This window comes from Athene cunicularia, assembly GCF_003259725.1.
Source record: "Athene cunicularia isolate RWA chromosome 23 unlocalized genomic scaffold, athCun1 chr23_part2, whole genome shotgun sequence".
NCBI lineage: Eukaryota > Metazoa > Chordata > Aves > Strigiformes > Strigidae > Athene > Athene cunicularia.
Genome location: NW_020799131.1, coordinates 724,729 through 732,314, shown reverse-complemented (window position 1 = coordinate 732,314; position 7,586 = coordinate 724,729).

Sequence of the window (7,586 nt, the reverse complement as noted above, 5' to 3'; positions counted from 1 at the left end):
CCCCCCTCGGCTATGGGATGTGTCGGGATGCACTGCTGTGTGTATCCCTCATCCCTGTTAGTGCTGCCCCTCCGATGACAAACCCTTCCTGAGCAAACACGGGCTCGCATCTAGCAAACACCACACCTTCTCCTGCATGTCAGTGAGATCCAGCTCTGGCAATACCCCAGAGCAGGGAATACACTGCATTTTCATGGGGGCAGCTGAGCGGGATCCGCATCGGAGACATTTAGATGCCACCTGCACCATTAAGGGAGGGACACACCACTGAGCAACACCCCACAGCTGGCTGTTGCCATATAGAGGGGACATCGACAAAGATTGCACTGGAAGCACCTCTAAAGGTTTCACAATCACTCCCATAAAGCATTTAATGTGCAATAAAAACGGCAAGTAAGTTATCAAGGGCTGGTGTGGAGAAGAAAGCTAATGCTTTGCCCTACAGATGTTCATAAAATATTAAGTAACTTTAAAAAGAGGAGGGGAAGGATGCAGTTCGATAGACCGCTGTTACAAGCGGGTCCACTCTGCCAAGCAGCCAGTGAAAAGCAGGATTTCTTTAGGACTCATTAACTCCCATGCCAGCGTTAATGGTCCTGTGGCCGTTCATTCCTCTTCCCCCACACCACGCAAACAGCTTTATTTAGAAGCTGAGATTGGAGCCCAGCTCCGCGAATAACATTTGCCTGGATGTAATTAGGCATCAGCAGAGCAAAACTCCCCAGCCAAGGGAGAGTGGAAATCCAGGTCAGGCAGTTCTCTGCCCGCAGCTGCCTCCACCCAGCTTGAAAATGAATGAATTTGGAGAATTTGATGCCATTCAGTGGACTTTTCAAGTCCTCACGTTTAACTGGTGCACAGAGGTAAACTGTGTAGAAAGATTCTTTGGAAGAAATGGGTTGGCTGTCCTTGGCGGTGAGATGGGGGCTTTTGTGCCCACCCTGCCGTGCGGGTGGACCAATTCAAGCCAGAACCCCCCAAGAAAGACCTGCCCAGCTCCTCATCCCATCTTCCTGATGGCCTTGCCCTGGGGCTTGTACTTTTTTCCCCACCACCTCCAGGCGCAGGCAGCAGAGGTTAGACCAGGCGCGGATAAGGCAGCTCTAGGCAAGACTGTGCTGCCAGACCCGAACAGGGAGGAAGAATGCAGAGCACCTGCCTTCAATAAATAAGTAAAGAGCAGGCGATTTCGAGGCTGGTGTGGAAAAAAAGCCCTCCTGGGAGCAGTCGGGAGGCAGGAGCGATGCTGTCTGTCTTGCTGCAGTGCAAAGTGCACCTGATCTGTCAAGCTTGGGTGATACAAGGGAGCAAATCAGTGTATCGTCAGAGTGACTCAGAGACAAAAGGCAATAAAAATCCAAAACTAATGTTTTGACATTTGCTTGTCCCAAATGAGGACAGAAAATTCAAAACATGCAGGGGGAAAAAAAAAAAAAAAAAAAAAGGGGGAAAAAAAAAAAAAAAAAAAAAAAAGCAGCGCAGAACTGGAATCCCATGCAATTTCCATTCAGAGATGTCAAAACAGCTCTTTTTGGCACAGCAAGACACCAACCTGCCTCTGCCCACGCTGCCATTCAGACCAGGAAAGCTGTGGGACCGACACCAAGGGGCCCTGGGAACCTGGACCCCATAGGAAAAATAATCCATCATGCTGCTTGAGCCAAAGAGGAGATCATGGTCTGGAGAATCTTGATAATTATGGCATATAGATGCCTCTGTTCTCATTTGGCTGCAAACTATACAAATAGTGAAAAGAAAACCATTTTTATAGAAATCTATTCCTTCGACTGAAAATATTCACCTTTTATATATATATATATGCATGTGTGTGTTTTAGTGAAAAGGAATTAAGTGTCTAAAAAAATGAGTCCTTCTCAATTAAGGCTCATTTCATTTTAAAAACGTTGAAAGGCAGAACGCCAGGTGTTGTGCAGAGGTTTCTTTGTTCATTGTCACAATTCAGCCTGAATTTGCAAAATACTTTGACTAAATCCATTCTGATTTTTCTGTCAGAAACATTCCCGGTGACAATTTTTACCCAGAAAGCTCCACTTGTGGCAACTCAGACAAAACAGTTCAACATCAGCCTAGAAGTATTTAATTCTTATTTTCCTAAAGAAAAGAAATTAACACTTCCAACAAAACTGACATTTAAAGGGGGAGATATTTCTGAGATATTCTGAGTTTTTACAGAAACCCAATAGACAAAGATATTTTCATGGAAAAACCTCGGTTAAATTCAATGTTTCTCATGATCTCACCTAAAGCTTGCCCTCCCCGGACTGCAGCATCTGTTTTAAAGTGTTGGACCAGCATTTCCAAATGCAGTCACCGAGGTGAATGCACGAAACCATTTGCAGACTCCCCAGCTCTAGAAGTCTGGAGGCAGCGTTCAGCTGCTGGTACCCAAGAGGGGCCTCAGGAGCTGAAAACCAAAGGGCTGGTATAATCCAGCATGTGTTTCCTGACAGTGATGGAGTGACGTTAATTTATAGCAGCCGAGGACCTGGCCCAGAGCCCTCGCCCGTGCTCTACACCATGCTGAGCACTGGCCCTGGGTAAATCCTGGGCTGTCCCCTCTGTAGGTCCCTCTCCCTCTCTGAGAGGGGTTATTTGCTCAGGTGGGATGGAAGGAGAGACCACCATGCACAGCCACAGCTTTTGCAGCAGGGAGGACCATCTCCCATCTACGCAGCAGCACTGCCGCTGAGAAGGCTGAGAGCTGGTTTATGGCCACCAACCCCCCTTTCCAGAAGAGCCATCCTGAACAAATCCCTCTAGACCAATAAACTCATTTTTCTCCTTGAATTCATCCGAGTTGGTGAGGCGGGCCGTTGCCTTCCAACCTCAGCTGGTCAGACCTGCTTCAACAGCACCCAAAACCCATCCTGTGCTGCAGAGACCTCGAGGTGATGATACCTGAGGGACCCAGAACTCTTAAAGTTGGGGGGCTCAGGGCTTCCTCTCACACTGCTGGCTTTACTCGACTTATTTTAACTCCTTACGAAGTTTAAATTCTTTTTTTCTTTTTCTGCTGCCAAAATTTTTCTCCTTTACATTGGAAAAAACTAGATTATGCTTGCCTTGTCCTTAGTCTGCAAGTCTGGTTCGGTTCATCTCATTTCTGGATGCAGCCCAGGTCTCTGTGGGGCGGAGGGAAGGGGGCTCACCTCCCCAGCTGGGGACTCACAGCTGAGGTATCTGCATTAAAGGAAATCCCTACATCAGAGAGCAATGGTGCTTGCAGGACATCATTGAGTCCTTTTGGAGATGTTTTTACTTGGCATAATATGCATTTTGGACTGGCAAAGCAGGAGCACTTCCAAGTTCACTGTGTGGATAAAGGGGGCTGTAGCCAAGTGGTATAAATTAGAGCAGACCCTAAGCTGGCCTGATTACAGCAGACCTGCCACCAAAAACAGTGCTGGCATGGGGATGAGGAGCCATCCAAATGATCTCCGGCAGTGTTGGACTCACCTGAACTCAACTCAGTCTTTCCAGGTTTGCATGATTTCATTGCACATCTTGGTGGAGACGACCACCAGTAGGAAATGAGGACTCCACACGCTCCAAACACAGTAAAAGTCTGAATGCAAAAGCAAATAGAAATGCTAAGGTTGGTGTGTGCTCTGAGGACAACCACAGAGCTGGGCTCCCCAGACCCCTAGGAGCCATCGGACTGGGAGCAAAACACAGCTTGGCCTGTGCACTGGGAGGAAACAAACTGCCAGTGTGCACCTCAGTGTCTTACCATTATTATTATTATTATTGCTATTACTATATCAGCTGGAATCCCCAAGCATGCCCCTGCAGCAGTGCACTGTAAAAAAATAAAAGAAAAAAAAAACAAACAACCAAACCACAAAGAATCCCCACAAAAATATCAATGGTTCTTCCAGAAAGGGTTTACATTTTTCTTGGCTAATGGCCCATCCCATGATTCGGGTTGAGCCAAATCCTAAATTCTAAGACAATCTCTGGCATCCCCCTTCTGTTTGAAGTGAAACTGCCAACATGTCTCACCAATAATCGTCTAAATCTAAGGAGAGACATTCAAATTTATGATGGGAGGCAGACAGCCAAGTCCCATTGATCTTCAATGAAAATCCTTCAGTGAAAAATCTCTCGTTCCCTGTCACTGGTGTGAAGAGCTGGGCTTTGCCTGCGCAGCCTGTTTTGTTCTACAGCACTCATCATCATCGTGTCTGAATTTCTATTGCTATCCTATTATTATTTCTGATTAAGCGGGGTGGAAGAGGAAATTAAGCGATTCCTGTGTACTCTTAGGCTTGCAGTGATGTGCCTTACCAAGCTCTGTTTAACTCCTTTGTTACCTTCAGAAGAAAGTTCCCTGGGAGGGCTTTCACCACTGGGCTGCAGTCTCCCCCTCCTGAACTTCAGCATTAGGCTCAGGCACGTCACAAGTGTGTCAGGGTAATGACTCACTTTCAGTATTTAAAGCCAGCCCAATAAATCCCTAAATGACTTTCTAACGGTGCAGTAAACTCCTCAGAACATAATCAATGCACATTAACAAAGCACTGGGAAGCCAAGAAGTTCTTTGGGGGGTAAAGCACATACCATGAATCTTTCCCATGTTGTTGCATTGGGCAGGAACCTCCAAATCCCTTATTGCATTTGACATCTATAGATGGGAAATAATTTCTAAAGCCATCCATAGGCTACCCCGCGTTTTTCAAAAAGATCTACTGGAGCAGAAATGTCTAGGTATGATTTTATTTTAAGGTATAAAAATGCCTTAAGATTCAGGTGCATATAAAAAGGGATTTTTACAAAAGTCTGAGAATTTTGGCTTGAAGGGACCTCTGGACATCTCTAGTCTGATCTCCTCAGAGGACTTCAGCTAGCTTCAACATTAGCTCAAAGCCTTGTCCAGCCAACTTCTGAATATCTCTGGGGATGGCAGCTCCAGCACCTCTCTCAGGGAGGGACCTGTCCCACAGCTGCACCATCCTCCAGGGAAGGGGCCTTGCTACTAGGAGACTTCAGGGACTTCATGATATGCAATGGAGTTCAAAGGATGCTCACTACCCCTCTGAGAGCTTGTGCTTAGTCCTCTCCATCTCCTGGAGTCCGACACATCAGAAGATATGTCACTGCATGACACGCTGGGCAAGAAAGTACTTAAAAGACCTTGGGTTTCTTTCTCTGTATGTCAGCAAACGTAGCCACTTCCAAATTCATTGTATTAGGTTTTTTACCATAAGGAGAAAACAGGCCCTTCTCTCAAACGCAGACTTTGGGTGAGTTTCATTCACCCTAACTTGCGCACAGGAAAGTTAAGCACTTAAACACCTTCAGCTCTCTCCATAATCCTTATGGAGAAAAAAAAAAAAAACAAAACCTACAAATTATCTCATACTGCAGTCAGCTCTAAGGTAAACATTGGGCTGTGGAAACTAGCTCAGACTTGAACACATTTCAGTGTTTCAAGTTAGGCCAGACAAATCCTGCCCCTGGAGCACCATCAAGCCCCAAGCTCCGACCAGGATCCCCAGTCATCTCATTCCCGGCGTTGTTATGGGATCTAGAGGTCCTGATTAGACTCAGCACCCTGTTGTGCTAGGAGCCGCAGACAGACACACAACCAAGTCCTGGCCCAAAAAAGACTGCAATAAAAATAGACAAGACAGATGGAGGCACAGATTTATGGAAAGTCACACAGCAGGTCAGAAGCAGAGTTGAAATGAGAGCACAGGCAAATAACAGGTCCAAGATCCCTCAATTCATGCTTTTTCTTTGGCACTAAGGCACAAACCATACACTTCACATTGCTCTAGCCCAGATGCTCTGGCCACCTTAAATTCAGAGCCCAGAAATCTGCAAAGGCTGTTTCAGAGGTGGCCAGTACAGAGCCATAATGCCTGAAAACACCTACAGCCCCAAACTGCTTCTCCCAAGACCCATAATTCATTAATGTCCCTGGTTTTCAGTCTCCCATGACAATTTTCTCTGAAGCTGGGAATACTCTCCAACTCCCACAGCTTTCCCTGAGCTCTGACTCATCACATCAACCTTTCTCCAAACCCTCCTTCCTTTGAAAATCAAGATGTGTTGCCATTGCAGCGCTAGTTGTAATAGCAGATAGTATTACTGATAGTCGTCATTAATTATTAGACCAGCAATCACGCTAAGCATGCCTTGTGCTCTTTATTAAAGTGCTATGTTTGTGTTAATATAATACTTATAAATAGTATTAATAGTAATTGCATCAATAATAATACCACAGTTGTGAAATGTTTATATAGGATCCATCTGCTCAGAGATCCACTGTGACAGATAACGTTACAACCATCTGGCATCGCTGGGTGCATTTGGCTCATACTTATCAGTATGGCAAATCAGGCAGCCGTCTCCATCCCGGGGGCTCCCACTGGTTCCGACTCGCCAGCAGTCGTAAATAAATCACCTCTAAACTGCAGCTACTCCTGGAGAGGAAGACGGGAACCCACAGGCAAGAGTTGGGAGCACCAAGATGCAAAATCAGGAGAGCTTCTTACTGCAGCGTGCAAAGAGGCCCGGAGAGGGGAATCTGCAAAACCACCCTGAAGTAAGGAGAGACATCACTGCAAAAACACAGCCACTTTCAGAGCAGTTATGGGTTTAGGTTCAATTGCTTTTAAAAGTAGCACTTGCATGGTTTGGGCTTTGAAAGGAATCCCTCTATTCCTGGGCCAGTGGGTGCTGCGCTAATGAGGCCCTCGCACAGCAAACACATCACCCCACTGGGTGCCATTGTCCAGGCTCTATTTAATACCTGGAAAACATTCTATAATGTAGACATGCCACCTGCCTCTGTGCAGGTCCCCCCCATCACTTTATCAGTCTCAATGTAGAAAAAAAAGAGCAGGGCAAGGGGGCTTCATTCCTACCCCAGCCAGCTCCGGCAGGGGTGCAGGTTTGACAACAAATACCAGATCCCTACAAGGAATCCACATGCACAAAACATGAAGGTGCTGAATTGGCCACAAGCATGGCTGTCTGTGGGTGCACACACATGAGTATGCCAAGTGCCTCGTGGAAATGGCTAAAACCACTCAAAAGCTGGATCTTGCTCAGTGTTTCCCTTTTTTCTTCAGCCCTGTGACCAAAGCAAGAGCTTGAAGGTGGAAGGAAAAATGGTTAGTCCATGTTCTCCCATCAAAGGAAACCCACAAGAAGAAACTGCTGGAAGAAGCCACTGAAGCTGAGGCAGTGACGTCCTGGCTGGGGAATTCTGGTCTTGACCGCCGTGTCATGAGCAGGATTTCAATCCAGGTCTTTCTCAGGAGGTTCCCCAACAGAGCAAGTCTGAAAAACACAGCTCTTGGGAACAGTATGTCAAAAGATTAATGTTCACTCCTGCTTCTCATCAACCCCTGAACACCCCCGGAGGAGAATTCAGCACTTCTGTTCCTGTCATGGCTGTGCAGAGCTGCGTGAAAATAACTTGCAGAAAAAATTCACGGGCAGATTTGGGCTCTTCAGGCAGGAGGTCCTGCAGGGACAAAAAATGTGACACCAAAAACACTGTCGGTTGTTGTGTGTGTCGTGTCCCGTCCCCCCGTCCCCCTCCTGTCCCGTCC